The following is a 21805-nucleotide window of genomic DNA, read 5'->3' on the forward strand; positions in this document are numbered from 1 at the left end:
TGGTGTGGGGGGGAGGCTGGGGTAGGGGGTGTGGGGGGAGCCTGGGAAGGAATGTGAAGGGTAAACAAAGGAGGAGGCTACAATGCTTGATAACAAATGTACTCATTATCTTGCCCATGTAATTGTAACCCCTCTGTACAGTATGTTCACAATAAAAAAATAATAAAAATATTAAAAAAATTAATGAACTAGCAAAGAGCCAAGAATGGAGATGTAGCTTATATAGTAGCTCATCCATCTAGAGAGGAATGGCCTAGCGGGACGTTGATGCACTGAATTCAAACTCTGAGAACGAAAATGAGCAGGCACGCACACACACATGCACAAACACATTTATTCAAAATATCTGCATATCAGTGTTTTTCATTAATTTCTTTGTTAACGATATTATATGGGTAAAATAGGAGAAATATTCTCTTCCATCCCATAACATTTTTATATTTTTATTGTAAAAGTACTGTACAGAGTGGTTACAGTTACATGAAAAAGTAATAGTTCATTTCCTATCAAGCATTGTTACCTCCTCCTTTGTTTTCCCCCGCCATCCCTTCCCACCCACCTCCACAAGTACAGTCCCGTCCCCCACCCTCCTAAATTGTAAAGTTCGTTTTTCAACATACTATCTTGTGCGTCACATTATTGCAGTGGGTCATACTGTATCCTTATTTAACCATTTTGTTTTTTCCCTTTCTATCCCCAAATTAGAGAAGTGTATATACAAGATGGAGGTGCACCAACATCAGATACAGTGAAAACAGGGGTTTAACTGTGGGGGATGCACATATAAAAATCACATCGTACATTATAAATATATTAGAAACCACAGGAAAAATTAAAAAACCACTAGTGTCCTTATCATGGGGTTCATTTACCTTAACATCATATTATCTAGTCATATGCACATGCTTTTTCCTTTTTTTTTAATTGTAAAAATACCATACAGAGGAGTTACAATTACATGGAAAATGTAATGAGTACATTTCTTATCAATCATTGTTGCCTACTCCTTTTTTTCACCTTACCATACCTTCTTTGCTTATCCCAGATATGCATTAGTTATTGCAAATAAGGGATACCACAGGACCTATGTTTCTTTTTTTTTATTGTGAAAATGCCATACAGAGGGGTTACAATTACATGCGTGAGTTATTGAGTACATTTTTTTTTATTGTGAGAATACTGACAGAGGAGTTACAATTACATGGGCAAGATAACGAGTACATGTCTTATCAAGCATTGTTGCCTCCCCTTTGTTTCCCCTTCCCATCCCTTCCCACACTCCCCCACTTTCCCCACCCTGTCCTCCTCCCCCCAAAGTTGTAAAGTTCATTTTTTGACATAATAACTTGTACATCTCATTGTTGCAATGGGTCCACTTGCTCCTCCTTTGTTTCCTCTTCCCATCCCTGCCCATCTCCCACCCCCCACACCCACCAAACCCTCCCCCATCTCAACCCCCCCCCCACTGTCCACATCCCTCAGCACCTGGCCAAAATCATTTTTTGAAATAACGACTTGTTCATCTCATTGTTGCAATGGGTCCACCTGCATCCCTTTTTAAACGACTTGTGTTTCCCTTCCACTGCACAAAGTATACCAACATCAAATACAGTGAAAACAGGGGCTTTAGCTTGCAGGAGGAACATACAAAGCAACAAAGAATTCATCTTATAAATATCTTAGAAACAATTGCAAGAAATGAAAACCATTTGTATCCTTATCTTGGGGTTCATTTTGCCTAACATCAATTTATATGATGTTTTCAGCTTGTAGCAGACACATACTAGTTATTGCAATTAAGGCAACCATGGGACCTATCTTTGTTTGGGTCTGGCTTACTTCACTTTTTTGGGCCTGGCTTAATTCACTTAATAAAATTTTTTCCATGTCTTTCCATTTCCTAACAAACTGTGTGATGTCATTTTTTCTGATGGAGGCATAGAATTCCAGTACACACATACACACACACACACACACACACACACACACACACACACACACACACACACATTTTCTTGATCCATTCGTTTACTGTGGGGCCTTGGGTTTTGTTCTGTATCTTAGCTTTGGTAAATAATGCTGCAATGAACATAGTTTTGCTGGTAGTTTTAGTATGGTCTTGTTTGTGATCATTTGGGTGAATGCCCAAAATGGGATTGCTGGGACTTAGGGGCGCTCTATTGTAGTCTTTTGAGGAACCGCCATACTACTTTCCAAAGTCTTCGAACAAGTTTAAACTCCCAACAACAATGCATTAAGGTTCCCTTGTGTCCACATCCCCTCCAGCATCTGTTCTTTTAAAAATCTAGAATGCTTCACGAAATTGAGTGTCATCCTCAGTCAGGGGCTATTCTTCTCTTTATTGTTCCAATGTTAGTGTATGTGCTACTGAATTGAGCACAGAACATTTTTTATACATAAAGTGTAATTGATTTTCTTAACCTAGACAATTCCACAAAAATTAAATTCAAAAGAATTGTTGTGAAATTTTAGAACCATGTATTTCTTACATAAGAACACATTTAAGAATAAAGTCAAGTTTGATATGTCAAAAACAAAATAATACCAAATATTTGTTGTTCAACAGATGTGTAGGAGGAGGAATTCAATTATTCTGTACAAGGAACCTGCCATAATGAACACTATAGAAAGTGTTAAGGTTTGTTAAAAGTTTTAATGTTTTAAATATGTTTAATTTTGGGAATTTGCTCATATATACAAAAATTAAGACTATTTAGCAGGTTGTAAAACTTTTTCATAAAGCATTTAATATTCATGGTACATACTACTAAATATGTACATTTCAGAGTTTAGAGAAGCTTTACTAATGAGAAGTTGCAAAGTGTTTGTGTAAAGAAGCAGATTTAAGACATTAACTGCACAGTTTCTGTTAAAATTTAAAGGCTTCTTTACTTTATATGTTAGTGAGGAACAAATGATGGTATAAACCATATACAAATGATGAGATGAACCATAAATAATAATCTTAATAATAATAATAATAATAATAATAATAATAATATTTAAAGGCTACTCATAGCCTACAAAAGTCTTGTTGAACATCATAGACTTAGGCAGTTTTAAATGTACAGCAATATGAGAAAATAATAAATCAAATATGTAGTACATTACAAATACTGGAAACAGTGGTAATTGTTTTTTTTTATTTTATTAATCATTAATATTTATGTATTGGTTTTCCTTATTTGTAGCATTGTTTTCCTTGTTGTAATATAAAACAACTTTTTGTAAGTCATCATTAGGAAGTACTTTGAGAATGTTATTGGGATGGCCACACTTTTTTATAGGTATATGTGAATTTACAAAGAGCAAAATTAATAAGAACAAAATATTGATTAAAATTTTATCGATTAGAATCTGAATCAGGAGTGTTGATAAATGTCCACACCTAAAATCTTAGCCCTAGACTGAAGCACTAGTGTTACAATGTTAAGCACACAAAAGTGAGAGACTGTGTTTTGTTTTGTTTTTATTTTGTTTTTGTTGGTTTTGGGGCTTGAACTCTGGGTCCTGGGTGCTGTCTCTCAGCTCTTCAGCTCAAGGCTAGTGGTACTACTCGAGTCACAGAACCTCTTCCATCTTTTTCTGCTTATGTGGTGCTGAGGAATCAAACCCAGGACCTCATGCATGCAAGGCAAGCACTGTACACTGAACCACCTTCCCAGCACATGAGAGACAACATTTACTTTCTCTTTTGTGTTATATAATGAAATAAAGAATATCTTTTTATATTTTTGAATGGTCATACTTCTAAATTTATATTAAATTCAGCCACTTTATACTTTTCAAAGTCATGTAATATCTCTGAGAGTTTGCTTCTGTAAAGATTGTTTTTGCATTGATAATTTATTCTGAGTCATTTTTATTTTTTATAAAAATCACTTTATATTTTATGTTTTTTTGTGTTTTTTTAAGTGTGAAAATACCAGACAGAGGGGTTACAATTAAATGGGCAAGGTAATGAGTACATTTCTTATCAAGCATTGTTGCATACTCCTTTGTTTCTACTAACTATCCCTTCCCATCTCACCCATTTCCCCCTCCCCTTTCCCCCAACCAAAGTTGTAAAATTTGTTTTTCGACATAATCTCTTGTATATCTCATTGTTGCAATGGGTCCACCTGTATCCCTATTTTAAAAAAATTTCCCCTTTCCCTCCACAAATTATACCAACATCAAATACAGTGAAAACAGGGATTATACCATGTGGGAGGGACATAAAAAGTAACAAAGAAGTCATCTTATAAATATGTTAGAAATAATTACAGAAAAGAAAAAAATTTGAATTCTTATCTTGGGGTTCACTTCACCTAACATCAACTTATCTAACAATTTCTGCATGTCTCAGACATACACTAGTAATTGCTAATAAGGGAAACCATGGGACCTATGTTTCTTTGGGCCTGGCTTACTTCACTTAATATAATTTTTTCCAAGTTTTCCATTTCCTAACAAATGGGGCAATATCATTCTTTCAGATAGAGACATAGAATTCCATTTTGTATATATACAACATTTTCTTGATCCATTCATCTACTGAGGGACATCTGCGTTGGTTCCATATCTTAGCTATGGTAATGCTACAATAAATATATCTGTGTGGTAGCTTTAGTATGGTCTTGTTTATGTTCATTTGGGTAAATGCCCAAAAGTGGGATTGCTGGGTCATAGGGGAGCCCTATGTGGAGTCTTTGGAGGAACCTATATACTATTTTCCAAAGTGGTTGAAAAAGATTACACTCTCACTAACAATGAAGTAAGGTTCCCTTCTGTCCACATTCCCTCCAGCATCTGTTGTTATTAGAGCTCTTGATTATAGCCATTGTAATTGGGTGAGGTGATATCTCAGTGTTGATTGATTTGCATTTCTTTTATGGCTAGGGAGGTTGAGCATTTCTGCATATCTTATTGGTCACCCTCCTTTCCTCTTCAGAGAAGTTTCTATTTATGGCTTTAGCCCACTTATTTATTGGGCAGTATTTTCTTTGAGTATTTGTTGTTGGGGGATTTAATTTTTTGATTTCCAGGTCTGTTTTAGATATGAAACCCTTGTCAGTTGTATGGCTAGTGAAGATCCTCTCCGATTCCGTGGGCTTTCTATTGATCCTGCTAGCTATGTCCTTTGCCATGCAGAAGCTCTGCAATTAGATACAATCCCATTCGTCCAACCTTTCTTTCAATTGTTGTGCTTTTGCATTTCTTTTCAGAAAATTTCAGCCTTTGTCAAGGAGACCTAGGGTTTCTCCTATTCCATCCTGTAATGTTTTCAAAATATCTGCTTTGACCCCGAGGTCTTTGATCCATTTGGACTTGATTCTGGTACAGGGTGATATATAAGGATCTGGCCTTAATTTTCTACAAGTGATTAACCAATTTTGCCAGTACCATTTACTGAACAGCCTTTCTTTGATTTTATCTTTTTAGATGCTTTATCGAATATTAGATGATTATGGTTCATTTCTGGGTTTTCAATTCTATTCCATTGTTCCTGAGATCTTTTCTTGTGCCAGTACAAAACTGTTTTAATTATTATGGCTTTGTAGTAGTGTTTGAAATTTGCTATTGATATTGCTCCAACACTGTTCTTTCTGTTAAGGATCGCTTTTTTCAATTGGGGGTCTTTTGTTGTCCCATATGAATTTTTGGATTGCCTCTTCTATTTCCTTGAAGAATGCGGTTGGAATATTGATAGGTATGACATTGAACTTGTAGATAGCCTTGGAAAATATTGCCATTTTCACAAGGTTCATCCTTCCTATCGAGGAACATGGGAGGTTTTTGCCACTTTCTAAGTTCTGTTTTGATTTCCTTTTTCAGATTTTTAAAGTTTTCATCATATAAGTCCTTCACTTCTTTGGTTAAGTTAAATCTTAGGAATTTTATTTTTTGTGGGGCTATTACAAATGGAAAAGCTTTCCTGATTTGAGCCACACTTTTCTCATTGTTGGCGTACAGAAAAGACATTAATTTTTCAGGGTTAATTTTATACCCCGCTATTTTTCCAGGTTTGAATCAGCTTGAGTAATTTGGGAGTAGTGTCCGTGGGATTCTTTAAGTACAAGATCATGTCATCTGCAAAGAGAGAGAATTTTACTTCTTCTTTCTCTATTTGGATCCCTTTTATGTTGGCATATTGTCTTATTTCTGTAGCTAGGCATTCTAATACTATATTGAAGAGAAGTTGAGAGAGTGGACATCCTTGTCTCATTCCCGAGTTAAGAGGAAATGGCTTTAGTTTTACACCATTAATTATAATGCTGGTTGTAGGTTTTCCATATACAGTTTTTATTGTATTGAGGAAAGTTCCATGAATTCCTAATTTTTCCAGAACCTTCATCATAAAGCGGTGTTGGATCTGGTCCAATGCTTTTTCTGCATCTGTTGAGATAACCATGTGGTTTTAATCCTTGCTCTTGTTGATGTGATAAATTATATTAATTGATTTGTGTATATTGAAACAGGTTTGCATCCCTGAAATAAATCCGGTATATTGGTGTATGATTTTTTGGATGAATTGTTGAAGTCGATTGGCCAAAATTTTGTTGAGAAGTTTTGCATCAATGTTCATCAAAGAAATGGGTCTATACTTCTCTTTCTTTGATGAGTCTGTGCCTGGTTTCGGGATGAGGGTTATGATGGCTTCATAGAATGTGTTCGGTAGTGAACTTTCTCTTTCAATTTCATTGAAGAGTTGGAGTAGTATTGGTGTGAGCTCTATTTTGAAGCTCTTGTACAATTCCACTGTAAATCCATCAGGTCCTGGGATTTTCTTACATGGGAGGTCTCTTTTTGCTTTGTCTATTTCAATGCTTGATGTGGGCCCCTTAATATGCTTTAACTCATCTTGGTTTAGTATTTTCATGTTGATAATTGCTAGCAAAAGGTCCATTTCTGCCAAGTTTTCAAACTTATTAGCATAAAGATTTGAAAATATTCCCTTATAATGTTCAGAATCTTGGTTGTTTCTGAGTTGATGTTTCCATTCTCACATCTGAGTTTATTTATTTGGGTGTGTTCCTTCTTTTTATGATAAGATTTGCTAAGGGTTTGTCAATTTTTTTAATTTTTTCGAAGAACCAACTCTTTTTTTGTTGATTCATTCTGTTTTTTTTTTTTTTATTTCTTATTCGTTTAACTCGGATTTAATGTTAATTATTTCTTTCCATCTATTGAATTGGGGTTTATCTTGGTGCTCTTTGTCAAGGTGGTTCAGATGTCTCATTAAGTGGTTGGTTTCAGATCTCTCTAATTTCTTGGTGTAGGAACTCAGAGCTATAAACTTGCCACTGAGTCCTGCCTTTGCAGTGTCCCCAAGGAGCTGGTAATTTGTGTGTTCATTTTTGTGGAATATCATGGACATTTGAATTTCTTTTCTAATCTCTTCTATGACCCCCTGGTTATTAAACAGTGTGTCGTCCAGCCTCCATGTGTTAGAAGACTTTTTTGGTGTTGAGTTCTAATTTTATTCCCTTGTGTTCTGAGAGGATGCAAGATGTATCTTCAATGTTTCTGAATTTGGACATGTTTGTTTTGTGACCTAAAATGTGATCTCTTTTGGAAAATGATCCATGAACTGCAGAGTAAAACGAGTTTTCGGTTGCTACTGGGTGAAATATTCAGTAGATGTCTGTTAAATCTCTTTGCTCTATGCAGTTGTTTAAATCTGTGGTTGCCCCGTTGATTTTTTTTGCTGATTTGATCTATATAGTGGGGATAGTGGTGTGTTAAGATCCTCAACAATTAATGTTGTTGGATCTATGTGAGATCTAAGGGAAAATAGTGTCTCTTGGATAAATTTTGGTGCTCTATTGTTTGGCAATTCCATATTTAGAATTGTAATATCCTCCTGAAGTAGAGAACCCATAAGTCATATGTAGCTACCTTCTTTATCTCTTTAATTTTAATTCGAGGCATATTTTATCTGATATTATTATTGCAACTCCTTCCTGTTTATGGCAGCCGTTTGCTTCGTAGATTTTATTCCATCCTTTCATTAACAAAATGTGTTTGCTTTTATAGGTAAAGTGTGCCTCCTGAAAGCAGGAGATAGAATTATCTTGCTTTTTAATCCAACTAGACAGTCTATTTCTCTAAATTGGAGCTTTAAGTCTGTTAATGTTGAGAGGTAGGACTGAGAGGTGTTTGGTAGCTCCTGCCATGCTATCCACCTCCTTGGGGGCTGTGGAAACTTGGTTTTTCGTATGGTTCTTGGATTCTCAGTTTGGGTGTGGTTTCTTAGCCATTATTGTGGTGTTGTTGGTTTTCTGTGTGTAGGTCATCTTTAAGTATTTTTTATAGGGCTGGTTTGGTGGAGCTATATTTTTCAGTTTTTCTTTGCTATGGAAGGTTTTTATTTTACCTTCAGTTATGAAGGAGAGTTTAGTTGGGTACATTATTCTTGGTTGAAAATTGTTTGTCTTCAGGGCATGGCATACAGCCTGCCAGGCTCTTCTTGCTTTACTTATCTATGCTGAAAAATATGAGGTGATTCTAATTGGTTTTCCTTTATAGATGATTGATCTTTTCTCCTTGACATTTTTAAGAACTTATTCTTGATCTGAATTGGTCCTGTGTGGATTATAATGTGACAATGTGAAGTGCTGTTCTGGTCTGGTCTATTTGGGGTTCTACAAGCATCTTGTATCTGAATAGGCCTATCTTTTTGTGTGTTTGGGAAGTTCTCTGCTAGGATCCTGTTAAAAAAATTTACTCGACAATTAACTTCTGTCTCTACGGGCTCCTCTACACCATTTGTCCTCAGAGTAGGCCTTCTGATTGTGTATTCCAAATGTTGAATAGATCTATCATATTTCTTGGATTTGTCTTGGATAGTTGTATGTTCTTTCTTTATAATACCTAGGCTGTCTTCAATCTCCAAGATTCGATCTTCTGCATGCTCTAACCTACTGTTGTCTTTTTACTTGGTTTATTTATTTTCCTTCTAATTGGTCGGCCTTGATGGCTTCAAATTCTTTGTGTAGCCTTGTTTTAGATCTTCTATGAACTTCTTTACTTCCTTAATTTGGTGTTCTCAAATCACTTAGTTGATTGGTTATGGATTACTTGGACTCCCATTCCTGCTGTCGGGGCTCCATTCAGCATTCCCTGTGTGGTCGCCCTGAATTCTTTCAGCTGTCTGTTTATGGATTCCATGAATGCCTCTATTGATCTTTGTCTATTCTCATCCCGATGTCACAATTCCTGTGTTATGCTTTGATTATCTTCCTCACGTTCATGCAATTTCTGTAGTTCACTTTGACTGTTCTCAGTCTGCTCACGCAATTCCTGTGTCTCTCTTCATCTGTTCTCTGCCTGCTCACACAATTCCTTTCTTTCTCTTTGACTTTTCTCAGCCTGCTTACGCAATTCCTTTATTTCTCTTTGACAGTTCTCAACCTGTTCACACAATTAATGTATCAGTCTTTGAATAGTTTCCTCACAGTCACGAAATTCCTGTACTAATGTTTGGTTTGCCTCCTCTGTCTCTCCCTATCACGTTCAAACTGAGTCCTTTGAAAGCTTTCATTCTTTTCATTCACCACGTTTACCAGTAGTGTTTGTAGTGCTTTGCAGGAACTCTCCTCCGGATTATTCATTAACTGTTCTGTCACTGGATTATCATGAATGGGAGTTGAGATACCCAGACTTGCCATTTTTCTCGTGTTTTCCGTCTTGTTCTGCATACTTGATATGAAAGTGACACCAATTTTTTTGCTAAAACACTATTTTAAGGCAAGCATCAACCAAAGTCCTGTAGTTGCATAGTCAAAATGGCTGCAGATAGAACCTAGTGTAACAGATACAATCTATTCAACATCAAAAAAACTATGCATTAATGGGCTAAGAACAGCAAAGATGAATTTTTCAAATCAGAAATTATTATGTTCAGGGAGAAATGTGTGGAAAAATAGGATTAGAAAAATGTGGAGAAGTTAAAGTAAATTTAACCAAGTCCTAATCTCAGAAAGGGAAAGGGATTGGACAGAATGATTGGAGAGAAATTAAAAAGAAGATAATCAAAAATCGAAAAACAAAAATTTAAATTTAAAAAGTGAAACATTTAAAAATTATGTAACTTTAAAGAAGTGATATTGAGAGAAGAAAAGGATAGGATGACAGGAGGGGATGATAGAAAGGAGACATGAAAAACTAAAAAATAAAAATTCTTAAAATATTTACTTGAAAATTATATGGTATAAAGATATAATACTGCTATTAAACAGTTAAGCCTAAAAGTTTGTGAATTAAGTAATACATTTCTGGATTAATTATGTACACAATGGGGGATAAGTTCTAATAAACGATGAAGGGTATTTATCTGGGGATGAGGCAAAACAGCAATTAAGTCACTCAAAAAAAAAAAAAAGAAAGACAAAAAAATGAAAAGAATCAAAAAAAGTTAAAACAATTTAAAAAGGACCAAAATGTCAATAGCAATTTTTTTTTTAAAAAGCACACACACACACACACACACACACACACACACACACACACACACACACACACACACACACACACACACACCTAAAATAAAAATTAGGAGAAGAAGAAAAAAACGATTAATAGAAAACAATTTAAAATTAAAAAAAATGGTACCAAAAAGAGTAATTTTCGGGGGTGTGTGAGGAATGGGAAGATCCTGTATCTCCCCTGTGTCTGTAACCAGTCTCTTCGTGGAGTCTCTGGTCTGCTTATGGTGTTTTGTTTTCTTGTGGCCTGATTGATTTCTTACATCAGTTTGTTTGAGCAGTCAATAAAATGCTCCGCTTTATCCAGGATTTTGTGATCCTCCTTCAGGCTGGTTCAGTGGGAGGGAGATCTGCTTTGAGTATCACGAAAGAGAAAGATGGCTGTTTCCTCTAGTTTGGAGATGCTGTGATGAGGCTATGTTCGGGGTAGGGTTGAGGTGTTTCAGCAAACAGTAGCTTTTCCCTGAGGGGCTAGCTCCTGAGACACTCCCAGACCCCAGCCTGGAGCCATTCTCAAGGTTTATGTTTATTGAATTTCAATTGATTGTCTAGGCTGCTGTAGGTAGGGGCAGCCTCTGGTTCTGTTAACCCAGTGAAGATAGTCACTCCTCTGGGGGGCAGAACTCTCTCTGCTTGGGCTAGGTGACTTTCTCCTGGGTGGATCTGAGCCTGGAAGGTCAGGTCAGATACCTGTGACCTGCTAAATGACTCTTTTGTTTTCTTCCAAGGCCTGACTTGGAGCTAGTTGCTCAGCCTGGCCTTTCTCAGTATCAAAGATGATGTCTGGTGGGAGGGGGAGGGGCAACCTTCCCTCCTCTGCTCCATGAGAAGGAGTGAGAATGTCAGGATTCTACTCAGGCAGGAGTCTTTGTTCCTGGTTATCTCTGGTCTGTGATCTGCAGGATGAATTTATCTGCTCCTTTTCAGTTCTTGTTGGTGTTGAGTAGAATCCGCTCACCCACTGCATATGGCGCCTTTGTCCTGGACACTCTGTTGTAGATATGGTGGCTATGGGTGCCACAGATGCTGCCACAACCGTGGCTACTGGCAAGTGCTCAGATCTTTCTTCTTGCCTGGATCTTCCCTCTCTAGTCAAACTCTGTGTACAGTGTTGGCACACTTGGTGTGATTGTCTAGGCTAGTACTGTTCACTGGAACACTAAAACTGCTTTGTATGTGAGAGCTTGTTTAGCCTCCAGGTTCTCCTCTACCATCTTCCTCCGACCTCCATGAAACGCTTTATATTTTATGTTGATTGGTTATTATGCAACAAATACCTTCAAATGTACATGTAGTGTCAAAAGATAGGCATATGAATATTCTCATACAGCTCTTATTTATCTGTTATGCACTTTCACTATTATGATATTTTTCTCTCTCTTATACTCTTTATCATTTCCTCACTTTCTCTTTCATGCTTCATGTCTGCTGCTTAGAATTTCTGGTGGTCTACTATTATCCTTCAGGATCCACTGGTTTGTGGGAACATGATATGGACAATCAGTTACTTTGCCTTATTGAAGAGTTACAACTGTGATGTGATATTATTATTTGCCATTCTAAATGGTAAAACAACAGATCTAGGAATTCCTTTTCAATTTTATTACTATTATAAATTTTATGTCATAGGAATAATTGGGATAGATAAGATACTTTCAACCTGTGATCTAAAAGTACGTTTCCTTTTACAAACAACCTTTTCCTTTGAGTATCAGTGAGTAACTACATGTAATGAAAACAAAACTATTCTATGGAAAGTAGACTGAAAAACATGATAGTGGGGAAGTGAGTACAAAGGATACCCGTCATAGAGCACAGATCCTCAGAGCAGTTTATCATGTACACTTTGTGAGAATGACAATGTGTTAGGAACTATACATTAAATCACTGAACGCTTGATATATATATGCAAATATATTTATATATTTACATTTGTTTATATATGCATATATGTATGTGCCCTTATATGTGTACACATGTATGTTACTATGCTCACAAATACACACATACATATACCCATGTACACATGCACACATTGAGAAAGACACATAGTTACATTCAACATAAGTTTCACTAGTTGTTGAATATGCCTTAGACGGAATTCTTGGAACCAAATATGTTGAAGATGTATTTGTCTCTAAGAGTTCTTTTACCACTCCTCTTATCTCTTAAAACTGGTACGTTTTAAGACATGAGATTCTACTTGCAAAATGCAGTAATAGTGATAGGAAGTCATTTGGAAATCTCAGTAAGTAAAGGCCGTATGGTGTCACCCTGCTCCCCATGGAATGCTTGCTCTTGTAGACTCTCAACAACCAAACTAGCAGGAGAATATCCTATCAGAGTATATACTGTCAGAGGGGGGTTGGAGGGAGGATTTGGGTGATGTGAAGGGAAGGTATGGTAGGGGAAAAACAAAGGATTGGGTAATAATGCTCAATAAGAAATGTACTCACTTCCTTCCTTATGTAACTGTAACCCCTGTGTACAGTGTCTTTACAATAATAATATATATTAAAAAGATACAAGGAAAACTTCTGTACTTATGGGAAGTTGTATTTATCAGTCAATATCAGTAAGGTATTGGTTTTAGGACCACAGGCATATTAAAATGTTGGATCCTCAAACTTTTTACTTGAACACAGTATATTATTTACATTAGAATGTGTCCATAACCTAGTTCAGAGTAATTGCTATGAAACATTTTACTACATTTTATGTTTGTAATGGAAAATAAAAGTATATGCACTATCAACAGATACAATTTTTTTCAATTTTTTTTGTCTTTTTGTCTGCATTTTGTGGATGGAATTGGGAGAGCAATTTTGAAAAGCTCAAATTTCATCACCAAGGGCTGTCTGCTCAAAGGATCTAATACAGCATCTTGAATAGTATGGAACTCCAAGGAGAAGTACTTGAATTGAGACATCAGAAAGTCTAACCACGCAAGGACTTTTTAGAAGCACAGCTGCTAGATTTCTAATGGAGAGCTTTCATAACCCTTTGTGAAACACAAGTCAGAACCTCATTGAAGTGTAGATTGTTTTCCCTCACCTTTCTGTCAAGCTCAGTCATTATCAATCAACATTTAGCTAATCTTGAATAATCCTCTAATAACCAAATGTTGATGTAATGTTCATATGCAGAAAACCTGGGAAGGCAAACTTTTTCCAATTAAGACAATCTATATTCTATGCTCCAGAAGAGAGAAAACTAGGTAAGCATCTATTTACAACCTTCTGAATAGTTCTAATTCTGCCCACATCAGTTATCTGTCCATACCTGTGATGGAGTGAAATGATTTTAAAAGAATTTAGTGATCTAAAAGTTAAATTTAAATGTGGAATGAAATTAGTTCCAATACATTACATTAAGATATTTAGAAACAAGTGAAAAACCCAAAGGTCTATAAGATTTTTTTTATTGGAAGTGTAGGGATATTGGAAATTGGTTCTCTATATTTTAAGCAACTGGCAAGAAGAATTGGCAAAACACAATTTACATTCGGAGTAGACTTGTCACACTAATTTTTGTATATTGAAAGGAGCACAAGCCTCAACAATATGTGAATGCTATCCTCTTATTTATCTGTAAAGTTTTATGCATCTGGTCCATTAACATTAAAATTTCAAAAAAATTAATTTTTAGATAATTGTCCAAAGGGGTTTTGCTTCATCATGTCAGTGTTGAATAGAGAATATGTGCATTTCAGTGTACAATGCATCTGGATAATTGTCAACCTTTCCATTTTTCTTTCTTCCTTTACCCGAACCCCACATATCCCTTCCAGTCTCCTACTTATATTCTCACTTATTTATATTGAGTTATATGACTGTATTAGTCCACCTTTTCTATCTCCATTCTTATGCCCTACTTCCTTTATGCCAAAATCTCCCTTTTAAGACTGATTTCAACTTCATGGGACTTTGTTAAGTATCTCTGCCATTGGTATGTGGCTTTGGGCTTGCCCTATCCTCTCTTCCATGTTTGACCAACATAAATGAGGATATTTCTACATTTTTCTAATCTCTGAATGTCTCAGTAAGGTCATTAATCTGGGTATCCTTTTCATTTTTTAAATTTCAAATATAATATAAGCTTTGTTTGACTAGTCATTTTCTAAAAATGAGTGATATTCCTGAACACAAATATTTTGGTACCAAATTGAGACTGTAGTAACCTTGATGATAATAGCAACCAACCTATTTTAAGTAGATTGAGATGCAACTAAAGTATTTTCATTATATTTATTTCTTAGTGATCATTTTTTAATGAATAAATGAGACATTTCCATCCAGTTTAGGTTAAGAGCGTTAAGTAATGGACTAGATGGTAAGTAAATCCGAAAATGTTTTAGGCTACATGGGTTCAGGAAAATGTAGGATCAATGGATACTACAGTATTTTTCCTGATAATAGAATTTGAGGGCAAGTTATTTTATAATGGTTCATGTTAGGGAACAAGATAACTTCAGAGGAAGAGTCAGAAAATTTGTGGGAATCAAGGCAATCTGAAACTCATTTCCAGGGTGCAAACTGATTAAAACTAAACTATTTTTCTTAAACATTAGAATTGGACTATCATTAGGGTGAAAGTTAGGTTTCAGTTGCAGCTGTGGTTAGTGTTAGCATTAGGGCAATGATAAGTTTAGTGTAAAACTGAAACTATCTTTGAATAACAAGTCATGTTAGAATTAGGATGAATGTGAAATATGAACCTGCTAATTATATTAAGATTAGGATATGGTTAGTGTGAGGGTTAGCCTCAATATTCCAGTTAAGGTTAGGGTTACAAAAATGGCAAGATAATGAGTAAAACTACAAACTATTTTTAGAGAGATTAGTTGAATCAAAGTTAGGATGAATAAATCTAATGTATTTGTATGGCTTTTAGAATCCAAAGGCTATTAGTACTATGGTTAGGGTTACTGTTCTAGTTCAGGTTAGACTTAGGGTTAAGGAAGGGTAAGCTTTAAGGTAAAACAGAGTTTTCTGCTAACATTTTCAAGTAAAATAAGTGTGAAATTTAACAAAAACTACAGAGTTTTCCTAATTTTCCTGTTCAGGGTTCAATAGGGTTAAATTTAGAGTTAGGTTTCTAGTAAGGTTTAGATATATAGTTAGGGTTAGGAAGTAGAGTATCATTTAAGTAAACCTGCAACTTCTTTTTAGAGATATAGGAGTTCAGTAAAAGTTAAGATCAGTGGAAACTATGATAGTTTTCATGAGTTGAAGATTTGAGGTTAATATTCATAATAGGAACAATTTCAGAGTCCAGTTTAGGGAATCTGTAGGATTTGGTGCAAAGTGCAAATACAGCATTTCAAAGACCATGAATATCTCTTAGGATATATTTTCCATTAATTTTAGGATTGGGTTACTATTATCATCAAGGTTACTCTCGGGGTTCTGACCAGGATTAGAGTTAGGATTATGGAAATGGAAGGTTGAGAACTTGAGTGACTTACTTCCTTTGTGTAAGTTTATGCACTTTTCTAAGGCTAGAAGTCAAGGCTTGGGTTCTATCCCTGAGCATTATGCTGTAGGCTAGCATTCTACCACTTGAGCCATGATTCCACTTCCATCTTTCTTTGGAAGTGAATTGGAGATGAGAGTCTCACAGATTTTCCTATCCAAGCTGACATTGAACTGAGATTCCCAAATCTCTGCCTTATTATTAAAGGTAGGATTAAACTAATGAGCTACAAGTGCCATGGAAAGTGCCTGACTTTTATTAATTGTTTTTACTTTTGTTCAAGATCAACATTGAATTCAATATCTGAAAGCATTGCTCACTAGGTAACAAGTTGCCACTTGAGCTATATCTCCAAAAATGATTATCTTAAATAGCTGGAAATCATTAAATTTTCTTTAGATGATATGTATCATTAGTGTTGTTCTAAAAATTATACTAACCAAAACAGATTTATAGACCCTAGAGGTAATCTGAGCAGATTCTTATGGTTGGCTTCTAATTGCATAATATTTTAGGGACATGATTTTTTAATTATTATTTTAAGTAGCAAAGGTATTATTAAACAAGGCAGTTTCTGCGTACAATATACGTTGATCAATGCCAACCCTTTCAACATTCACATCCTTCCACTATGCACCTCTTCCTTCACTCTTAATTTTGTAGGATATTTACTCGATTACTCTGTGCACTTCCCCCATTTTCTCCTGGTCATTCTTGTACCTTTTCCCCCTTCACCTCTGTTTTGACTAGCCACTTACATATGATCCAGCAACTCTACTCCTAGGCATTTATTTAAAAGATTACAAACCAGGATATAGTAAATATTTCAGCACAACCATGCTTACTGAATCAGCCCAGATACCCCTCAAGAGAGAAATGATTCAAGAAAATGTAATACACACACAACACACACACACACACACACACACACACACACACACACACACACACACACACACAGAGGAAATCCTACTTACCCTTCAGAAAGAGTATTGTACTATTTGTATCTCTCATTTCTCCTTTCTTCTGCCTGGTATCCCATTGTTGTCATACTGTCCCTGTACTGCAGTAAGTGACACATGCAAACTGATGTAAAAAATTGTCAGTGCTATCGGCTAGCCATAGATTCCTAAATATGAGTTCTATGCTCATTCTCTTTGTTTATTCATGCCTTTGAGTAGTGATTGCACAGTTTCATTTGTACCATTTGCTACACAGAAAAGAGATGAACCACGTGTATGTATATATACATATATGCACATACATGTATATACATACATACATGGATATTTGTACACATATGGGTATATATTAAATACTTGAATATATTTTATATTTTTGAGAATTATGGAGCTAACAAAAATCACATGCATTTTAATTCTTAGTCAATTATTTCAAAGCCTAAATAACTTTGTCTCCTTTGAATACATAATTTTAAAGAGAATATCACCATCTCTAATCTTTCAGTGGCCTTGAAATTAGATGTTCAAATGAGAAAAAGTTATTTAGGCTTTTTGGTGGAAGAGAGGAGTATTACTAGGGTTCTATTCAGATGTTCTCTGCTTGCTAGATAGGACTTTATTTTTATAGCAACAAGCAGCTCAATTACTTTTGGCATACTTCTAGTTCATTTTATTGACTTGAAGTTTTGAACTTTTTGCCAGGGTCTGATCTTAGATTGACTGAATGATCTTAGATTGCTTCTTATGTCTCCCACACAATTAGCTAGGATTGCAGATGTGAACCACTATGGCCAGCTCATTTGTTGAGATGGATGACTTGGCAGTTTTTTCTCTGGCCTGGCCTCATTTCTGCTTCCTGATCAGCTGGGTTTACAGATGTAGGCAACTATACTAGGTGTACATGACACCTTTTTTTTCAAAGAGGTTTTTATTTAAAAATAAAATATAGAGGGGTTATAGTTACATGAGCAAGGTAATGAGTAATTTTCTATTAAGCCTTGCTACCTCCTCCTTTGTTTTCCCCTACCCTTCCTTCCTTCCCACCTGCACAATTACTCCTCCACTCCCACCTTCCCCTCTTCCCTGCCTAAACTGCAAAGTTCCTTTTTCAACATAGTGCATTGTGTATCTCATTGCTACAATGGGTCAGCCTGTATCCCTATTTAAACAATTTGTTTTTTCCCTTCCCCTCCCAAAGCTAGATAATTGTGTATACAAGATACAGGGCACTGACACCGAATACAGAGAAAACAGGGGTTATACCATGGTGGAGGAACATACAATGAAACAAAAAAATCAGATGTTATATTATAAATCCCTATCTTGTAGTTCAATTTGCTTAAGAATATCTTATCTGGTCATATGTACATACTTTTTGAACTTTTATTCTTGTCGCAGATATATACTACTTATTGCAAATAAGGGAAACCATAGGACCTATGATTTTTTGGGTCTGACTTATTTCAGTTAATATAATTTTTTCCAAAACTCCACTTAGAGCTCACCCAGCAATCTCACTTTTGGGCATTTACCAAATGATCAAAAACTAGAACATACTAAGCTACCAGCACAACTATGTATATTGCAGAATTATTTAGAATAGCTAAGATATCAAATGGACTCAGACGCACCTCAGTGGATGAATGGATATATACTTATATACATATGTATGGAATATATACATATATACCTATGTGTGTATATATACATATATATGTGCCACACTTTCTTGTATATATATGCATATACATATATACGTACACATATATATGTGCATGTATATATCTGTATGTATATACATACATATGTATGTATACATATATATATATATATATATATGATACTATTCGTGCATCAGAAAGAATGACATCATCCCATTTGTTAGGAATTGGAAAGATGTGAAAAAAATATAGTAAGTGAAATAAGCCAGGCCAAAATATCCATAGGTCCCATGGTTTCCCTTACTTGAAGTAACTAATACAGGGTACCATATAATCATATAAGATGCTGTTAAGTGAAATGAACCCCAAGATAGGGACATAAATGATTTTTATTCCACAAGCTTCTTATCTGTATATAATCCCCCACATAAATTTGGAAGGGAGTTGTGGTTCAAGTATAGAGCACCACCAGTTAGGGAAAAAGCTTAAGTGAGAAGGTAAGGTTTAACCACAATATCAGAGTTTAAACCACAATATCTGCACTCAAATAAGTTTATTTCTTTCTTTGAGGTTTTTATTAAATTGCTCAGAAAATAGCAACGTTATATTTATGTTTAACAGTACTATTAAAATCATGTTATATTTATTGATGTTATTCTTTATTTTCCTAAATTTTACTTACTCATTAATAATATCCAGTAATGAAAAGAGATGAATACTGTTTCTCAAGTTTTTATGACAGTTGAGTATATGAATGAAAGATGCATACAAGGAGTTTGTACTGAAAATAGGTATTTGAAAGCTCTTCACATAAATAAATGATAGTTGAAGAAGCTGTGGGCATGTATGAAATAAACTAAAGAAATCGCAAGGAAAGATAAGGTATGATTCGGAAACCACACAATTTTGGAAGAAAAAAAAAGGAAAATATGTAGCTTCTGGTAAGAACTTTGTAACCCACCTATACATTTGATTCCTTATTTCTAGTGGAAGGCATTTCAGTTAATTTTATTTTACAAAGTTAAACATGATTGACATTTAATATTAACTGGCCTCTGTCTCAGGTAAGCTATTATTCTAACCAGGCGCCAGGAACTCATGCCTATATTCCTAGCTACACAGAGGGCAGAGATCTCTAGATCCTAGTTCAAAGCCAATTTGGAGAGGGAAGCTGGTGAGTCGTTTCTGTTCAATTAACCACAAGAAAACTGGAAGTGGCACTGTGGCTCAAAGTGGCAGCACTAGCCTTGAGTAATAAACCACAGAGACAGACCCCAGGCCCTGAGTTCAAGCTCTCTGAAATTATTCTTACCAGGATTTCTCTAACTTGTTTAGAAGAATGTTTTAAACTTAGGGATTTTTTATTTCATGTTGTCAGCATTGATTTTTAAGATGTGTAGAGAAAAATTATTTATAGTCAGAACTGATTTGTATTGTTTTGTATTACACATTGCCTCTACACCCAGAGATCAGCAGCAAAGTAGATGGCCAAATCCTGACTGTTGGTATTGTATATGGATATGTGTTTATTTTAGCAAAGGAAAAAATTATGAATTAGTAGCCCTTATACATAACACCTTAATAGTAATTACATAATTACTAGTATTACTAGTATTTTTTTTTTGTCGGTTGTGGGACTTGAACACTAGGCCTGGGAATTGTCCCTCAGTTCTTCAGCTCAAGACTTGCAAAAGTGCCAGTTCACATTTTCTGACCCTTAAGTTGGAGATAAGGGTCTCACAGACTTTCCCACCAGTGCTAGCTTTGAAAAGAGACCTTCAATCTCAGCCTCCTTAGTAGCTAGGATTACAGGTGTGAGCCACTAGCACCTGGCAGTACAATTATTTTGAAAAAGAAAAAAACCCACGATTGTATTCTTAAAAATTCACAATATGGCAAGTGTATCTGTAACATAAGTTGTATCAAGGAACCATCGGCAGCAATCATTTTCAGATCTCACTATGTCCTGTCCAATTCCAGATAATATTTCATTAATTTATTTTACTTTTTCCTAACAAAGTTTATTATGAATGTACAACAGAACAATTTTCTATTGAGTATAAAGAATTCATTGGCCCTGGTGCTTGAAATCAGGGCCTAGGCACTCTCTCTGAGCATTTTTTGCTCAAGGCTAGCACATTACCAATTGACCCACAACACCACTTCCAGTTTTTCTGTTTATGTCATACTGAGGAATCAAATCAAGTGCTTCATGCATGCTACCCTAGCACTCTACTACATTCCTAGTCATTGAGTCTTTTGTTGTTGTTGTTTTAAGATAGCATTTTACTATGTGTCCTTCTGTTGGCCTAAAATTTAGACTGGTCCCAAGCCTACTCCTAAATCAGCTTCCCAAATTCAGAGATTACAGACATTGACCATCATATTCAGTCCACGATTCTTTGTGATACTCTTTTCAGATATAGAAAGTTATTCTGTCTTCCTTGGATTGGATGGTTTTTGCTGTTAATCACTGTTAATCACATTTCTTGTCCTGGTATGTTGCTGCTTCTAGATCATTAGAAATATTTCAGGTTCTGATCTTGAAAATGAACCTTGTCATCCAACAACATCACATTTTTGTGAAAATCACTAGCAGGCCTAATGAGCATAGCAGCCAGCTGGAGCTCAGCTATCTGATGGCCTTAGGGTCCAACAATGCAATCATTAATGTGCACCGGATGAAAACTATCAGAGGTAATTTTGATTTATTCCATACAATTCTCAACTACTTGCCATTCTCAGTTATGTATGCTTTAAATTCTGTTAAACATTAATTACTATTTCATCATTCTCACAAGTAACATATATGTCTTACTTTAAAATGTATTCAAACATGCAAAAAGTTATCATAGTGCTGTCCACCAGTGGCTCATGTTTTAAAACCTAGCTACTTTAGAGGTCAAAAACTGAGGATCCTGGTTTAAAACAGCCCATGCAGAAAATTGTGAGATATTTCTCCCATTAAGAAACCAAAATCCAGGGCTGGGAAGGTGGCTCAGTGGTAGAGTGCTTGCCTTGCAAGCATGAGGCCCTGGGTTCGATTCCTCAGCACCACATAAACAGAAAAAGCCAGAAGTGGTGTTGTGGGCTCAAGCGGTCGAGTGCTCTCCTTGACCTGAAGAGCTGAGGGACAGCGCCTAGGCCCAGAGTTCAGGTCCACAACCGGCAAAAAAAAAAAAAAAAAAATCCAGAAGTGGAGATGTGGCTCAAGTAA

At 35.6% G+C, this 21805-nt stretch overlaps 1 long non-coding RNA gene and 1 other non-coding gene across 2 annotated transcripts in view; one reads left to right on the forward strand and one right to left on the reverse strand.

Moving 5' to 3' along the window:
- Positions 1-21805, forward strand: part of LOC138809265 (uncharacterized) — a 40987-nt gene that overhangs the window by 15432 nt on the left and 3750 nt on the right. The window lies entirely within an intron of this gene.
- On the reverse strand, positions 2300-2401 carry LOC138809276 (U6 spliceosomal RNA). The gene has a single exon (XR_011366770.1). It is a non-coding gene; the product is annotated as a U6 spliceosomal RNA (small nuclear RNA).

The sequence above is a fragment of the Dipodomys merriami genome, unplaced genomic scaffold, assembly GCF_024711535.1.
Source record: "Dipodomys merriami isolate MVZ:Mamm:240054 unplaced genomic scaffold, mDipMer1.0.p SCAF_1027, whole genome shotgun sequence".
Lineage (NCBI taxonomy): Eukaryota > Metazoa > Chordata > Mammalia > Rodentia > Heteromyidae > Dipodomys > Dipodomys merriami.